Here is a 19,586-nt window from a genome sequence, read left to right on the forward strand (position 1 = left end):
TCTGAAGGCTTCTCAGGATATGACTGAGTGAATATGCAAAGTATGCAGCTACAGCCTCCAGCATGAAATCACTGTCATCATCCGAAAACAGTTCAGCCATCCAATTAAGTAGTGGGAAAGAACATACGTGCTCCTCCAGCACTGGATCCTCTAGCATCATTAGAGGACAACTCGGTGGGTTCTCAAGAAAGCTCTGTGCCAAGAACTCATGCGCTGCTGCGAGTATGTCCCAATGACCCATTAGTCCATGCATCGCTGCCAAGGCCATAATCGTTTTGCCACAACAAATCAACTCGTGAGCAACTACGGGACTCATCAGATGATTAAAATCGACATCAGGAGACACCGTCTTGCAGAGACACAAATCAAGGGCTCCGTCGAAATCGCAGCTCAGGCAATGAAACACAGGCTGGACACATGTGAAATTGGAAAACCGAAATGAGAATCCAAATGCTGTGCTTAAAGTCGCAAGCGGCAGTGTGCCATAGTAATCAAGCATCCAGTTGCGAAACAGTGGCAGGAGGGGCTGTGAGGCTTCTAACGCAGGACGGGCATCCATGTTTAAAAAAACAAAATATCACCAAAACGCCTGCAGCCAACGCTAACAAAACAGGGAAGCCACCAAACAGGCTTGAAAATATAGAATAAAAGAAGGCAGGGATGACTCCAGATATTTTCTCGAAGTAAGTCACAAGACCACTGCTAACTATTTTTAAAAAGTGAGCGAAGCCAGAAGTGGAGGAGGCATTAAAGATTTGATGAACCAGCTCGCTGAAATGTAACGGCAAATCAGTATTTAAAAGCGCCTGCACCTTTGTGCACGTGTTAGCTATGTGAAGGACAAATGTTTCACGGGCCGAAGTCAGGGCCACCTCTTTTTTCAGACAAAAGGGCTCTTATTCTACTCATACCATTGAACTCTGCCTTCAAGGTTGGGATGCGCGGCCAGATGGAAACATCTGAATTCCCATGTGTAGGAGGATACAGAACATTTTTGCAACAGACCACACGTTCTGATACTGTTACCACATAAGCGATACCTTTAATTAACCCACAACATTCCTCGTTATTCAACAGTAAATAACTACCGTTTGCCAGTAATGTAAAAGTTGGAACAATTGCGGGAACCGGAGTACCTTTCAAAACACAGGCTAAATTCGGCTGGTCCTGATTACAAGAACCGTGCAGCTGGATTTGTCTGCATATTAATGAATGATCAGGTGTCTCTGTGCATTCCTCCCCATTAAGATATACTTCTTTCTTGTCTTTCAGGCACCTATAAGTGAATGGAAGAGACCATGCCTCATGGAGAAATGAGCTATCTAATGGTTCATATCTCCCTATCGCAATATATTGCATACAATTAGTACATTTGTACAAGGCAAATGGTAATGTGATTAATCTGTGGATAAGCCACGTTGCAGCAGTGGCCTCAGCTACAGAGAACGGTAAAGATTCCAACCTCTCAATGTGTAACATGGAAAAGGATGCATCACGCATTGAAAGCATGCGTTGCTTGTCTGTCAAATTAAAAGGGGCAAAGATGGAGGACACATTCATGTAATTTCAAGGCACCCTACCAGCCTTAAGCATCTGCAGAGTCCACGCAAATTGCATAATGGAACGCAATTGATTTTGACAATGGTATAACACAGACACTTCATCATGTACAATATCAACAACAGAAGATACAATATTATTCAATGTGTAAATGCGTGAGGAAAGCATGTTAATACTATTATCCACAACTGCAAGCACCTTTTCCAAATTAGCTTGATCCTTACTAGCTCTAAGTCGCTTAGCAGCCTCAACCTGTGAAGTTTTCCAGATTTCATTGTAAATCGCATAAATCCATCCTTTAGATCTACCACTAGCCGGGCCTTTTATGAAATCATTTAAATCCACATCATCAGTCAGTTTGGATAGATGTGATTTAACTACAGCCAATGTAGAATGTTGAAGCCAATTCTGACACAATTTGCCTACTGAGTAAGTGGTGACAAACTGGTCAGTATCAAAACGTGGATCAGGCCTGACTTGTGTAAAACCTTCAGCTAAACCCAGAAAGCGATGTTGGCAAGAATCAGAACTTCTGTGCCACATCAGCCAACCCTTTGAATCCAAACTGGATATATTAAAGGATGAATTGTGCAACAGTGTTTGCAATTCTCGAATGGAAAACTGTGAGAAATTATTCCAACCGGAATATTCTTCTAAATCATGGATAGTAGGGGCATTTAATTTTTTTGAAGTAGCCAATCCAAAGCATGTTGTCTGGAAAATGGTAGAATTTAAAAACAACATATGATTTGGGATGAGACATGCACGGTGCAAAGCCGCAACTCCTTGTACCTGCCAAATTTTAGAACCCCAAACTGATTTCAGGTCAATGGTTTCCTTCCATAGCTCATAGCCCTCTACAGCCAATTTGTCTAGAAAGGACTTTTAATACAATAATTTAGTATCGGTAAGTATAACTTTGGACATGGACTTTTGTGTCATTTTAAAATAAAAGGACCTAGGACTTGATTTATTAAAGTCGGTAAAATAAGTTTACTTTTTCAAAAATGTACTGGAGCTGCCTTGTAATGGTGCTGGGCAATGCTCACACTGTGTGTAATTTACAGTACCCCTTCTGGAACTCGTTTTATGCAGAAAATGGTTACCAAAATGTTGAAAGCAAAATAGGTCACCATAATTAGCAGATTCTAAATATAAATCTTCAGCATCAAAGGCAGCATAATATTTCAAATCAGAGAATAATGATTCTACGGCCTGAATATCCCAATCATCAGAACGTATGTTTTGTTTCAACCCATCCCCCATGTTCACTCTGAGTACATTGGGGACATTAACCACTTCAGTAGGGCCATGGATTTGAAACTTAACCGCATCCCACACAATCCCATCAAGAACAGGCCAAGCAGTGATGTTAACAAAATGTAAGTCTCTCTTTAGTCTGTGTGCTGAATGCGACGAGGAAAGGGAGCCAAGTTCCATTGAGATGCTGAATGCATGTTCTCTCCTCGACATAGTGTCCATCGATAAGGGGAAAAAAATAAGACACAAAACCAATTGACATAAAAAGATAAACTGGAATAAGTACCAGCCAAATATATGTCCAAGGGGGAATCAAAAAATGTTTTTTAAATAAAGATGCATAAACTGCACAACGTGAGGGATTTTTCGAATTCCCTGAAACAGAGTCAAAGGAGAATCTTGATTCTGTGGCCAAACATGTTTGTAAATCAGGCATCGATAAATAAGCAGGATAGGTGTAATCTAGGTCATCAATGTTATTAACGGGAAAAGTACTTAATAAAGGATTGGAAGCAGCAGGCATCTCGAGGGCCACTTCTGGCTCAGCATTAGAAGTAGTGGCCAAAACAGAATTTTTCACAATCGAAGGACAGGAGACTGCCGGTGTCATACTATGAAGAATCGGCCACCCTGTATATCTTGACATTGTCAATAGAGATAAACCTGTTTTCCTTACGACCTGGAAGTGGTGGTAAAATGACTGTTCTTGTGCCCTTCAGTCCAAGAACGGGAACCGGTGCTCGATAGGAAGGACCAAATTCTTTCTTGTTATCGATCTTCTCTTGAACCAGTTCTCCAACTTTGGGTAGCCAGCCAACTACCAGGATCTGCAACGCAACATCTGATGTGGAGGGCAAATGTTCCTTTGCAAGACTGTCTCTGGTCTTTTGTAGATCCTGTAAAACATTGCAATGTTCATCTACGTCAAAGGCCGTAGCTTGGGCGACGCAGTCTAGACCGTCGAGGTCAGGGACATACATCTTGATACCAAAGAGCATTTCGTACGGGGTCCGCCCACCCAGAGACCTTCTAGGGAGATTATTAAGAGCACGCTGCACGCCATTGAGATGGGCCAACCAGTTTCTGCCAGTGCCTATAACTCGTGCTGTCAAAGATTGCTTTAAGTCACGGTTCATTCGTTCCACTACACTATTACCCTCAGGTCTGTATGGAGACGAAAACTTGACTTGGACCCCCAATAAAATCATAGCATCCTTACACGCCTTAGAGGCGAAAGCCGGACCCTGATCCGAATGGATGGTGCCACAGGCAAAAATCCATACAAAGACACGCAAATCTCTTATGACAGTCCGTGAATCAGCGCTGCGATGGGGCCAGACCCACACAAAGCGTGTGCATGAATCAACTGCTACTAAGATGTACTTATACGCAGTATCAGAAAAAAAGGACCGCAGTGATCTAAATAAATGCAACCCAGTGGTTTATTAGATATGTACAACTGTGTCTGAGGGAACCGGTCAGTCGAAGGCTTAATCTGCTGGCATATGTCACATTGAAGGACATAATCGCGCGTCTGTTTGTACAGTCCCCGCCACCAGAAACGTTGTTGTAGCTGAGTTACAGTGGCCGAGACACCCACATGCGCAGACACCACACCTTCATGCGCCGCTGTAATCAACGTAGGCCTGCGATCCAAGTTGGGAATCAACCGTTCCCCAACTTCAGGAATTTTCACATAAGGAACCTTATCAGGACTTAAGTGGTATGTGTACTTCGAAGGGAACCCCGTAGGATTTTTACCTCCCTTCTCAGTGACAGCAACAGCCGCCAAGATGTCATCATCTATTTTACATTTGGACCGTGTAACTGCTGCAACTAAATATTTTGATACTGATGATTTTGCTGCTTCATCAGCAAGCGAGTTACCGACAGCGTGAACTCCAACACGCTGGTGGCCGAGAGTATGAATCACAAACACAAGTGGCAACTTCTCCTTAACTTCAGCCACTCGGACCCAGATCATCTTATGTTTTATTGTGCTACCTTTGGAATCACGATACTCATTCTGAATACAAAAGAACAAGTTCTCATTGTAAGACTGGACACAGTAGTAAGAATCACTCACAATCAAAGTCGTCACACTAGGATCAGCGTACTCCAATGCAAGCGTCAGAGCACGAAGTTCTGCTAATTGTGCGGTGCAGTCCCCTAGTGTCTGCGTGTGCACGACACTGGACTTGAACTCATCGTTCACCATGGCACCGACCACAATGGCGCATGCGGAAACGTAGGCATGTTTAGAGCCATGCGCAACCTGCGCCGAACCATCAGTGTAAATGATGCAATGGAAATCCTCCAAAGGTCGCATTGCTAAAGGAGCCGGATGAACGAATTCATACTGTAAGTACTCCTGCGACCGTAATGAGGCGTCAAAAATAAACGTGACATCCTGGGACGTCAAGGATGCAGCCCATGGAATCTACCGAGGGTGCAAAGCTTTGGAATTTGGTACACTGGCTTTCGTAACTGCCTCCAAGGCAGGACACGGAGTAACAACCAACATGCGTTTTCCCTGTGACAGGGCACGTTCCTTGAGAATTGCCATCTGCACAGCCGTTAAAACTTTCTCCACAGTGGAAAATCGCATTTCAGCTGAAGTGTACAAGTGTGACTTGTAAGCAATAGGTACTGTGTCTCCCTCATTAAATGTTAGGTACGTGAAACCCACCGTCCCAGGGATAATTCTTATCACCTGGTTAGTCCGGTTATCATGAGTCTGTAAGAATTTAGATGCAAGCAGATCAGCTTGCAAGGATTGCAGTATAGCTGAATGCTCAGGCAGCCAGCATGATTGGGAAAAAGATGGTTGTATCAAAGCATACAAAGGCTTGATACGCTGGGCATATTCCGGAATGTATGTCCTCCCGAAATTTAAGAAGCCCAGGAAAGATTGTAATTTTTTCAGTGTCGTCGGAGCGCGCAGCTGTGCGCATTTCTCCAGGAAGTGAGGAGCTAAACCTTTTCCTTCATTATTGAGCTCGTAGCCCAGAAACAACACTATGTACTCTGCAATGTGCGATTTTGCAAAATTAAATTTGTAACCCATATTTGCAAAGGTACAAATTATTCCGTTGACTCGACACAGATGCTCCCAAAGTTCGTCGTCCGTGAGATATATGTCATCCACATACGAACAAGCATCCGGGTCGATTCTCTCCAAAAGAGAGACTATGCGGGCAGTAAAAATCCCAGGACTATTCTTATAACCCATAGGCAAACGCTGAAACTGTTTTGTGGCCACCGCCGCAAGTAAAGGAGGTCCATTGGGAACTCAGACCATCCAATCTATGGGCATAAAAATCAATGGAAATGTCAAGCGTGGTCTTAAACCGCTTACGCACAAGACTATTCACCAGTGCAGAGCCGTGAGTATTCTGTACTGCACAGTTACGGCAATGCGAGTTTAAATGCCGGTAATCCAATACCAAACGTTATGAACCGTCAGGCTTGTTTACAGTAAAAAGAGGGTTATTCATCGGTGACACACATGTTTCAATTACACCTTGATATTCCAATTGTTCAAGGATTGCCGTGACGGAAGCCTTGGCTTCACGTCGTATGGGATATTGAGGTTGAGGCTGCGGCTGAGACCGTAAAGGAATCTCGTGGCTTGGGGACAATTTATCCCAACCACATTGATAGCGGTACACAGCCGGCGCAAGAGCCAGAGCCCACTCTTCTGCGAAATGCAGCGCATCCTCTTTCGAGACTGTGTTCGCGAAACTGGGGAGGATTACCTCCTCCCCTTGCGGAGCTGCGAGAACAAAAGGTGGTGGCCAGTCAGCCTCAGAAAGCAAAATGTCATACGTAGACGAAAGATTTTCCCAAAATACCCCTTTTATGGTTCGCTGTATGTCACCTTCGATTAACAGGATTATTTCAAAAAGTCTATCAGGGGGAGCAACTCTTGTATTAGCTGTTTCTATCACTACTTAAATGTCAGTCGCTGTCACCTTTAGTAGTGGACGCATGCCTCTCTCACTATGGTAATCTCCGCCGCGCTGTCCAGCAAGGTCAGAGCCCACGTCAGATTCCGAAGCTGCGTTCTCACTATCAGTGGCATATCGATGCGCTGTTAAAGCCACGACTTTCTTCTTGGCAAACTGCGGTCTCTTCGGCGTCGAGCCGTCCTGCTTTCCTGCACAGTTTTTTGGGCGGGGCTGGTCACGTCCTTGTTGGCCACCCGACCCCTGTCGCCCCCTCCACCACGGGTCGTTGAGGCCGATGAGTCCTGAAGGAACGAGGAGAGCGTTGATCAGAAGCCTGAAATCGATCAGGAGATTTAATCATCGCGCGATTGCGCAAGTCATAAACACGTTCAGATTGCGCAGGCAACGGAGACGCAGGACGAGAAACCTGTGTTTGTTGTTGTTGCTGTTGCTTTCCCTGCTTTTTAGGCCAATTCTATTTCTTGGACTTGGGCTGAACTTCCGTTTCCGAAGCTTGTCCCTGGGGTTGCTTTTTCTCCTTAATAGAAAAAGGCTTAAGACCCTTGCTATTGCGACCCACGGATTTATAAGCCACCACAATAATTTTCGCTAACTGACGGGGTTTCTCGGCATCGGGAAGCACCGCCAAAGCGTTTGCATCCTGAAAGTTCACTGCATCCCCCTTGACATTAGCAAGGATGAGATCACAAACCACATCAAAGGTGACACAAAGGTGCATACCCAACTCAGCCGCAGACTCCGGTCCGTGATCCTCTGGAACACGTTTAAGCACCATAGGCAGCACTGCCATGGAAGGGGTTCAATAGCACCTTGCATAGACAGCTGCAAAAGTCTTACCCCAGGTCTCACAGTCAACGTGTTCAGGGGCCAAATCTTTCGTCAAACTAAGCGTTAGAATCCGGTGTTTTTCACCAGGAGTCGTATTAGGAAATACTGCTTCCAGCTGGTCAAATTTCTCAGCAAGCCAGAAAGGAAAATCATCCTTATCCTGGGGCTTCTTGCCAGCATTGACCATGACGGGACTGAGTTTCAAACCACCCTGTCCGGCCGGAAGTGCTGCACCCCCGAGGCTCTACCCAGAAGATTACGGCCCATGTAGTGCACTAAGGCTCTAATCACATGCACATGTACATGTAGTCTACGAAGTTCAGCTAGGTTACAATGGCTGTGTAGAGGATGAGGAGTAAATCCAGCAAAAACAGGCCAACTAGCGCCTGAAATGGACAAAGGACCTAACCTTGGAGCGATCAAAGTATGGGGTAGGGCGCCACCAAACCAAACTTGATGCTGCCAAACGTCAATAGGAACTTCCTGTGCCCTGTACAGAGTATATTCATTCGGTACAACCGTGGGAGTGTACGTGTGGAACACACCAGAATTAGCGTCCACCTCCGGAAATGTCACCCACGAATAAAACAGTTCGTAAGGGTAAGCAGCATCCGCACTCACCACCATAATCAAAGCTAAGCCTTCCAAAGGTACATTGTAAATCTGCAAATGATCGCGCAGCACAATGCGACTATGCTGCGGAATGTCCACGGCAGCCATGATAGCACAGGAACGTAGAAAAACAAAGGAAACTTTGTAGCACAACTGGGTAGTAATTCAAGGAAACGTTTTAGAAAGATTCAAGCTTGAAAAGACCTATTTCACAAATGGGTGGGTTTGTTCCGACACCACCGTTTTCCGGAAACGACAGTGAAGGGGTTAAGGATTGAATAATATAGTACTCGAGTGTCATGATATAAGGCCACTGTGCCTTTAACTAGGCCGGGTCACCCCTCTTGCTCCCGACGCATTCCTGCTGCTGACCCCTTCCTGCTGCTGACGCCTTCCTGCAGCCGCTGCTCCGAGCGACCCAGCCGCCGCTGAGCCGCCCGTCTGTGCTGATTGCCCGCCGCTGCCTCCCTGCGGCCCTGCCCACCCCCAGCCCATTGGCCGCCCCACTCCCGCCTTCCAGCTGACCCGCCCTCCCGGCTCCAGATTTATGACGCCCCCAGAGCGACCGCGCAGCGGACGCGTGCAGCGGGAGCGCCGACTGAGCGCCGAAGGTGCGCCAAAGGTAAGCCCGTCTGCGCCCATCCGCGCCTGGACTGCACCCAGTGCCAGGACCCCTGGCCCCCGCAGACCCCAGCCTACCCGCCGGACGTACGATGCCGCCACCCTCAATGCACTCAACGCTGGCCGAACCCCGGGTTGCTACCGAGCCACCCCGAGACGCACCCATGGACCCTTCTGCTGCCACTCCTGCAAGTTCACCTGCATCCGGACCTGCACTATTCCAGCACCGACCAAGACCAAGACGAGCAACAGCAGCAGCCACCTGAAGTGCATCCTGCTCAACACCCGCTCTGTCCACAGACACACCATCGAGCTCTGGAACCTGCTCGACACAACCTCACCAGACGTCGCCTTCCTCACGGAAACCTAGATGAACGCCTCTTCAGCACCCGACATCGCCATTGCCATCCCAGACGGCTACAAGATCATCCGAAGGGACAGCATCAACCACACCGGAGGAGGCATCGCCATCATCCACAGGAACACCATCCGCATCACTACCAACACCGACGACACCCTCGCACCCGCCGAGCACCTGCACTTCCAGGTTCACATCAACCCCAAGACCACCCTCAGAGGCACCCTCATCTACAGACCTCCAGGACCGCGCACACAATTCAGCGAAGACATCGCCGACTTCATCAGCCCTCACGCCCTCCCCTCCGCTGACTACATCCTCCTCGGGGACCTCAACTTCCACCTGGAGAACAACAATGACAGCAACACCACCACCCTGCTGGACAACCTCGCAAACCTCGGACTCAAGCAGCTGGTGACCACCCCCACCCACTACGCCGGACACACACTCGACCCCGTCTTCTCATCCAGCAAGGACATCACCTTCAGCCACACCACCAGACTCCACTGGACGGACCACAGCTGCGTCCAATTCAGCTTCAGAAGGACCACGATCCACCACCACCAGCAACAGGTTGCACGCAGAAGCTGGAACAAGATCACAGCCGACCAGCTCGCGACTGCCCTGAGCAAGAACCCGCCCACCAGCACAACGAACCCCAGCCAAGCAGCCACCAACCTCACGAAGTGGATCAGCGACTGCGCAGACGACCTTGCCCCCCTGAGGACCCCGCCTAGCAGACCCGGCAGCAAGAAAGCCCCATGGTTCACAGACGAACTCAAGAGCTCCAAGAAGAACTGCCGAGCCCTCGAGAGAACCTGGCGCAGAGACCCTACACCGGACAACATGACTGCCCTCAAGCTCGCCACCCGAAGACACCACCAACTTATCCACGCCACCAAGAAAACAGCATTCAAGGAACGACTGGACAACAACGCACACAACAGCAAGGAACTCTTCAACATCGTTAAAGAGCTCTCCAACCCCAATGCCGAAACAACGACATCACCCCATCTCAAGACCTCTGCAACTTCCTCGCCTCCTACTTCCACAACAAGATCGCGGACATACACAACAGCTTCAGCACTCAACCTACGCACGCCACGACCGAACCACCACCCCCCACCACCACCCTCCACGCCTGGACCCCGATCAGCACCGAAGACACCGTCCGCACGATGAACTCCATCCACTCTGGATCTCCGACCGACCCCTGTCCTCACCACGTCTTCAACAAGGCCGACGCTGTCATCGCACCCCACCTGCGGGACATCAATCAATCAATCAGTGACACTTGTAAAGCGCGCTACATAACCGTAGGGTCTCAAGGCGCTGGGGGGGGGGGTGCCGCTACCGCTCGAACAGCCAGGTCTTCAGCTTCTTCCAGGTCTTCAGCTTCTTCCTGAAGGAGAGGTGGTCTTGGGTCAGGCGCAGGTCGGTCGGGAGGGAGTTCCAGGTCTTGGCGGCCAGGTAGGAGAAGGACCTTCCTCCTGTAGTCGCTCTTCGGATGCGGGGGACGGCGGCGAGGGCGTGGTTGGCTGATCGGAGGTGGCGTTTGGGAGCGTAGAAGTTGACTCGGCTGTTGAGGTAGCTCGGGCCTTGGTCGTGTAGGGCTTTGTGTGCGTGGTTGAGGAGGCGGAAGGTGATTCTTTTGTTGACGGGGAGCCAGTGAAGGTCTCTCAGATGTCCGGAGATGTGGCTGGTACGTGGGATGTCGAGGATGAGTCTGGCTGAGGCGTTCTGGATCCGCTGGAGTCTCTTCTGGAGCTTGGCGGTGGTACCGGCGTAGAGGGCGTTGCCGTAGTCCAGTCGGCTGGTGACGAGGGCCTGGGTGACGGTCTTCCTGGTCTCGGTGGGGATCCACCAGAAGATCTTCCGTAGCATGCGTAGGATGTTGAAGCACGCCGAGGAGACGTTGTTGACTTGCCTGGTCATGGAGAGGGAGGAGTCCAGGATGAAGCCCAGGTTGCGTGCATGGTCTGTTGGTTTGGGTGCGGTGCCCAGGGCGGGAGGCCACCAGGAGTCGTCCCAGGCGGAGGGTGAGGAGCCCAGGATGAGGACCTCCGTCTTGTCCGAGTTCAGTTTCAGGTGGCTGGTCGTCATCCACTCGGCTACCTCTTTCATCCCTTCGTGCAGGTTGGCTCTGGCGGCGGCGGGGTCGTTGGTCAGGGAGAGGATCAGCTGGGTGTCGTCGGCGTAGGAGATTATGCTGAGGTTGTGTTTGCGTACGATGGCCGCGAGGGGGCTCATGTAGACGTTGAAGAGGGTGGGGCTCAGAGATGATCCTTGAGGGACGCCGCAGATGACTTCGGAGGCCTCTGACTTGTACGGTGGTAGGCGGACTCTCTGTGTTCTTCCGTTGAGGAAGGAGATGATCCATTCCAGCGCCTTGTCCTGGATTCCGATGTTGCTGAGGCGCCGTACTAGGGTGCGGTGGCAGACCGTGTCGAATGCCGCGGAGAGGTCTAGGAGGATGAGGGCCGCTGTTTCTCCATTGTCCATCAGGGCTCGGATGTCATCGGTGGCGGCGATGAGGGCGGTCTCGGTGCTGTGATTGGCTCGGAAGCCGGACTGTGAGGGGTCGAGGGATCCGTTCGTCTCGAGGAAGGCGGCCATCTGCTTGTTGACGGTCTTCTCGATGACTTTGGCTGGAAACGGGAGGAGCGAGATGGGGCGGTAATTCTTGAGGTCGGTGGGGTCCGCTGTTGGTTTCTTGAGTAGAGCGCTGAGTTCGGCGTGTTTCCAGCTCTCAGCGAAGATGGTGGTGTCGAAGAATGTGTTGATGATGTCTCGTAGGTGGGGTGCGATGACAGCGTCGGCCTTGTTGAAGACGTGGTGAGGGCAGGGGTCGGTCGGTGATCCGGAGTCATCAACACCTCCTTCGACACCGCTACTTTCCCGGAGAGCTGGAAGCACGCCGAACTCAGCGCTCTATTAAAGAAGCCATCAGCGGACCCCACCGACCTCAAGAACTACCGCCCCATCTCGCTGCTCCCGTTCCCTGCAAAAGTCATCGAGAAGACCGTCAACAAGCAGCTGGCCGCCTTCCTCGAAACAAACGGATCCCTCGACCTCTTGCAGTCTGGCTTCCGGGCAAACCACAGCACCGAGACCGCCCTGATCGCAGCCACCGATGACATCCGAGCCCTGCTCGACAACGGAGAAACAGCAGCCCTCATCCTCCTAGACCTCTCCGCGGCCTTCGACACTATATGCCACCGTACACTAGTGCAGCGACTCAGCAACGTCGGAATCCAGGAGAAGGCACTGGAGTGGATCATCTCCTTCCTCGCCGGAAGGACACAGAGAGTTCGCCTCCCCCCATTCAGATCTGAAGCCACCGAAGTCATCTGCGGCGTTCCTCAAGGCTCCTCGCTCAGTCCAACCCTCTTCAACGTCTACATGAGCCCCCTCGCAGACATCGCACGCCAGCACAACCTCAACATCATCTCCTACGCCGACGACACCCAGCTGATCCTCTCCCTCACCAACGACCCCGCCACCACCAGAGCCAACCTCCACGAAGGGATGAAAGAGGTAGCCGAATGGATGAAGAACAGCCGCCTGAACCTGAACTCGGACAAGACGGAAGTCCTCATCCTGGGATCCTCACCCTCCGCCTGGGACGACTCCTGGTGGCCCCCCGCCCTAGGCAGCGCACCCAAACCAGCAGACCACGCACGCAACCTGGGCTTCATCCTGGACTCCTCCCTCTCCATGACCAGACAAGTCAACCCTGTCTCCTCGTCGTGCTTCAACATCCTGCGCATGCTACGTAAGATCTTCCGGTGGATCCCCACGAGACCAGGAAGACGGTCACCGAGGCCCTCGTCACCAGCCGTCTAGACTACGGCAACTCCCTCTACGCCGGAACCACCGCCAAACTCCAGAAGAGACTCCAGCGGATCCAGAACGCCTCAACACGGCTCATCCTGGACATCCCCCATCGCAGCCACAACTCCGGACACCTGAGAGACCTGCACTGGCTCCCGGTCAACAAGAGAATCACCTTCCGTCTTCTCACCCACGCACACAAAGCCCTACACAACCAAGGCCCAGGATACCTCAACAGCCGCCTCAACTTCTACGCTCCCAAATGCCAGCTTCGATCGACCGGCCACGCCCTCGCCGCCGTCCCCCGCATCCGAAGAGCGACCACAGGGGTACGGTCCTTCTCCTACCTCGCCGCCAAGAAATGGAACTCCCTCCCGACCCACCTCCGCCTGACCCAGGACCACCTCGCCTTCAGGAAGCAACTCAAGACCTGGCTGTTTGAGCAGTAGCGGACCCCCCCCCCCCCTAGCGCCGTGAGACCCTCTGGGTGAGTAGTGTGCTATATAAATGCTTTTGATTGATTGATTGATTGATTGATTGAACAACATATGGGCGCCATGTAGCGGGAATTCCGTTCTCCTACAGAACTGTGCTTAGAGATTTGGAGCCTCAGTGAATTAGGATGGCCCAAAACTCACCTCAGTACCCAAAATCCCCTTACCGAGCTAGCTACAGTGTCTCATTGGTCATAACAAACTCCCAATGTTTAGACAAACCTGAACATGAACTTAGATTACTTCAGGTATTGTGGAACACATGAACACTCTTTCGCTATATAATCATTTCAAACCAGAACGTGGAGCAAATGAGGACACGTGCATATTTGAAATATTTATTTACTAATGCAGGGTTCTCAAATGCAGTATCTTATATAATACAAGCAAACATATTATAAGAAACAAAGTTATCAGCATAGTTACTAGTCCATAAAAAGAGAACGGTGACAGATGCTGAAATTAATAGGAATTAACAACAACTATTTCCCATCCTCCCTAATTAGCATAGTATATTATATCTATGAAGGTCTCTTTTGGGTTTTAACAGGGCGGGCCCATACCTCAAAGTCTCAGTGGCAGAGGATCACATCATCTTCCACCAGCTCTCTGCATGCGAAGCACCATCAAGTGTGTTACGTGTGTTTTCAGCAAAGCAATATAAAACCTGCTTAGAGCTAGATTTTGGCAGCAGCATGTGTGTTATGTCTAGGAAGGTGCGAAAATCAGACCTCACAACAACACTGTGTCGAGTTATCCTTGGAGACTTCAGCACTCACTGTGCAGAGTGCACCAAGCAAAGCTGATATCAGAGCAATAACATATTATTTCTCAAGTAAATCACAACGCTCTTCTGGGTTGAAAGCTAAAATAACAATTATGTGTTGTGTGCAAAATGAAGCAAAAGGAAAAATGGCGTTTAAACATTTAATAAGCTCATGCTAACTTAACACAGTATATAGAAAAGAAGTAGCTATATGACACATAGAGTCCACGCTGAAAAAGTACTTGTTTTGCTGTCATTGTGAACCTTTTCAGAGAGCATTTTTAGGTCCAGCCTAGCACTGTGCGCATGCGCTGTCCTAGGAAAACAACCTTTCGGAATTAATCTGTACTTTTCACACACTCATAGGTGTGTTTTTTGTTGTTGCTTTCTTTCTATTGGTCTTTGCGTGTGAAGGCAGCACGCAATTGGGCAAAGGCGAGAGTGCATGTCCCACCATTGGAATTGTAGCCGCCCACAGCCTATGGCTTGTGGTTACGCACAGTATCAAAGGAGAGGGTTGACCCAATAAAGTCACTGGGACCTGGGTATCTAGCGTTAAGAGTAAAGGGGTCCCAGTAAGGAAGGAGAGTGTATTGTTAGAAACAATTTAAATAGATCAAATAAACAATGAATACATCTATAATGTTTAATTCACATTATAGGAAAAAGGCAATCAAAAACAAATTCACATATTGCAGTTGTGCTAGTGCCCCTGAGGGTAAGGGGGGACGTGCAATCGTGAGGGTAGTGTAGGACGGGATAGTGACAATAAAACCACGTATCTATCAAACATTAGTATGAATTCAATGTCGGATAAACAGTAGAATGATCATAAAACAACACAATAGTTCAAAATACACATGCCCCAATGTCCATACTATACAAGAATCGTGGGTAGGGGGGAGGCTGTGTTTCAAGGTGAGGAAGCGTGTCGACGTTTCGACCCTATTGGAGCAGGAATCAATAAAATCCTTGCATGTGGGTCTTCATCAGGACGAGAGAGGGGTAATGGGGCAGACAACCTAATTTAAAGAGATATATTGAGCCAGTTTAATAACATTCTTAAAACTGTCTAAATCACAGGGCATTTGTGAGTAGACACATCATATTATAAACATACCTGAATAAATCAGTGTTGGTGGGTAATACTCATTTCGAAAATCGATAGGAGACATTAAATCCTGAGAGAAAACAATGGTATACCCATTAGAACTATGGTGAAACAATTTGCGTGCTCATGTCAAGGGCTGGGAAAAGAAAAAATTCAGACTCACTTGGTAAGTAAAGTCCGATATCCCGAAGGGATAAGGCAAAGGATCCGGGCACTGGACAGGGAGGAACCACTCTACGTATCTGCGTAAAGGGAACAGTATTCAGGCAGGGCCGACCAGTGTAAATTAACTCAAGATGGGAATTCGAGAAAACAATGGTCGGTAGGGCTTACCGATTAGCGTAGAGTTTCTCATTGTGTCCCCGATGTTAGAAAGGAATACGTCCGTGTGAATCGGGATACGTATCCTGAGAGGAGGAAAACGGGGGGGGCACCATTATTATAGGATTATCGGGTTGAAAGCGCCATAGTTATTGCTGGTGCCAGGAGCCGATGTACGGCGGGCTTACCGCTCAGTGAAGATTCAGTGAAGAATAAGCGTCTCTCTCGGCAGCCTCGTCCCGCACCATGGCGCCCCCCGAGAGGGAGAGGGAACTACTCCAACAGAGGCAAAACACGCGGACAGAACCAGAACAACACCAATTGGGACACCGGACGTGGTCAAGCATAAAAACAGGTTCATTTCCAACAAGAACAGCACGGAGAGAGAACCACACGGAACAAGACCTATCGTTGGTAAGGGATACACCCACCACTAACCCCATTGTCAATATCTCGCACTACACTTTGAATGAACATGAACTACGCGCACTAAGCAAAGGGCTATCATATGTCCCACCTAACAGACCAGACCCCTTTACAGTCCGCACGGAACTGTTCAAATTTTTCAGGAAAGTGAGGCTCAAATATTTTTTCAGAAATGCTGGACCTTATAGAAATCCTTCCAATACCGGCCTGAGGATTCCATCCACCTTCGTCCCGCCTTCCTGTACAATGACCAACAAAATCCTAGCATATGAGGCAGTTGTTTGGAGAGATGTCAACTCAGCTCTACTCAATCACACCAATACTAAGTACAATACCAGCAAAATTGAAAAAACTGCCCTCCAGTCGCTGGCCAATAACACAGAGGTTGTGATTAAACCTGCTGATAAGGGCGGCGCAATTGTTATTCAAGACGTCAAGAAGTATGAATCCGAAATCCAACGACAACTAACAGATGGGATCAGCTATCAGAAATTACCTTCTGACCCTTCACACGCAATAGCACGTGAGATCTTGGAAATAACCCAATTAGGATTGGACCAGGGTTTTCTCTCTAAAAACGAATTTGATTACCTCAATCAGCAACACCCTCGCCTGGCAACGATTTATACACTGCCCAAAATTCATAAAGACATGACCAACCCACCAGGACGTCCCATTGTCTCAGGGTGTGGCTCTATATTAGAACCACTCGGAAGATATATTGATTTCTTCTTAAAACCTCTGGCAGAGGCTACACAAACATATTTGAGAGACACCCTACAAACAATCAATCTGGTTGAAATCTCACCATTTGATCCACTGACACAACTGCTGGCCACCTGTGATGTGGTATCCCTTTATACCTGCATCCTGCAAGAGGAAGCATTAGCAGTCATTACCAGGTATTTAGAATCACGACCGGCACCCATGCAAGTACCAACGGAATTCATTACAGCTCTACTTCGAATTGCTATGACCAAGAACTTCTTCACATTCAAGAATGAATTCTTTCTACAGACCCAAGGCGTGGCAATGGGGGCTCCTTTTGCCCCAGATGTAGCCATTTTGTATATGGCAGCCTTAGAAGACAATAATATACTGAATATTCGAAATCCTTTTCAAGGCCATCTAAACTTGTGAGTTCGTTATATAGACGACATCTTAATAATCTGGAACGGTGATTCAACCACATTCACTGAGTTTCACGTCTGGTTGAACCAACAATCACCTCATTTACAATTTACTATCAAATCCGACAATCAAAATATAGATTTTCTGGATATCACTATCTACCACCATCAAGGTCAACTCTTAACTACCCTCTATAGAAAATCATCCGAGAGGAATTCCCTACTTCAATACAACAGCCACCACCCCCGTGCTCTAAAGGATAATCTTCCTTTTGTGCAGTTTCTGCGTGTTCGCAGGAACTGTTCCACTAAGGAGCATTACTTACAACAATCAGAAGACCTATCGGACCGCTTGAAAGCACGTGGATATCCCAAAAGACTGGTCACGAAAGCCCGAAAAAGAGCCTGGTTCTACCCCCGGGAGGAACTTTTGAAAGGAAAGGACTCCACCGCCAACCAAGTGGATCGCATTGTATGCGTCACTACTTTCTCTACCAAGAGTAACCAAATTAAGAAAATTGTCAACCACCATTGGCAACTGATTGCTGACGACATCGAACACCCTGGCAATCCTCTACATGCCTTCAGAAAATCAAAGAGTGTCAAGGACTATGTTGTGCGCTCTCTCCTTCCCACTAAGGAGAAACCCACCATCAGGTCACTCTGGAATCTTCAACCAGTTACGGGCCACTTCAAGTGTGGCCAATGCAAAGCTTGCAACAGCACTATACAGACCAAAGAGCTCCAACATAACCAGAGCAAGATCCAGCTCAAAGCTCTAACTAACTGTAACACCTCAGTTGTGATATATGCCATTGTCTGCCCATGCAACCTCATCTATATTGGCCAAACTCAACAAAAGATCAAACAACGCATCTTACAACATATGAGCAGAATAAGGTGCGAAGTGGCAGGAGCCCCCCTTGTAGACCACTTTAGATCAGCAGCACACCCACCTGAGAGCCTAAAATGGGTTGTGATTGAGAAAGCTACCTTAGGCCCCAGGGGAGGGAATGTCTCCACTATACTGAACATTAGGGAACTTAAATGGATGTTCTTTTTTTACTCCATTCAATCAGGTTTAAATGAACAGGATAGCTCTTTCTCTCAGCTTGCTACTCTGCCTTAAATGCTATAAATCTAACTCTCCACCTGACCCTGTTTACTCTTGGTAGTTATATAGTCCTAGATAGACTGACACTGCCTTTACCATCATGTGACAGGTACGCAGTGCATTTCTTGATTACATACTACCTGGTTGCTCTTTGATATACATGGCTGAAATCCTCCTTCTTTACAGATTTAAACTATGAATAGACTATGCTTGTATGTCCTGGACTAATTCAGAATGCCTCTACCATCTTGTGATAGGTACGCAACAGTATCCCTCGATCTCCATTCATTACTATGCTTTGCTATTTGATATTTCATGCCTAATTGATACTGCCTTTACCATCGTGTGATAGGTACGCAGTATAATTGCTCGATTTTCATTCACTACTATGTTTTGCAAATCGTAATTTTATGCCTAATTGTCACTGCCTCTACCTTCCTTTGAAAAGTAGGCAGGATATTCGCGCATGTTCCATCTTACTATTATGCTCTATGAGTCGTAACTCCCAATCAAATTCTTCTGAAACATGACCTTATCTATCGTATATCAGGTTTGCCAGATCCGACTACCTCGGCTTGTCCAGACTACGAAGGATGCACCCTAATGTGACCATGCTCCCTCGTTCTCTTTACGATACATACCCCAACCCGGGTTTTCTCTATGATATGTAAATACTCAGAATCAATATTTTTGATCTTCAGACCCTATCCAATGTTTACCGATAAATAAATACGGGATGACAGTCCCTTGTTTAAATATTCTCAAAAACTCTACAGATCACTATCCAATTCAGTTACCTTGGCAACTAACGACTCTTCGAGTCTTTTCTCTCTTACTATTACCCATGTGACCTCCTGTTGCTATGTCTACGACCGCATCAGGAAGTTCGGCGTTCTCCTCGAGGCTGCCGAGAGAGACGCTTATTCTTCACTGAATCCTCACTGACCGGTAAGCCCGCCGTACATCGGCTCCTGGCACCAGCAATAACTATGGCGCTTTCAACCCAATAATCCTATAATAATGGTGCCCCCCCTGTTTTCCTCCTCTCAGGATACGTATCCCGATTCACACGGACGTATTCCTTTCTAACATCGGGGACACAATGAGAAACTCTACGCTAATCGGTAAGCCCTACCGACCATTGTTTTCTCGAATTCCCATCTTGAGTTAATTTACACTG

Source organism: Lissotriton vulgaris, chromosome 5 (genome assembly GCF_964263255.1).
Source record: "Lissotriton vulgaris chromosome 5, aLisVul1.2, whole genome shotgun sequence".
NCBI lineage: Eukaryota > Metazoa > Chordata > Amphibia > Caudata > Salamandridae > Lissotriton > Lissotriton vulgaris.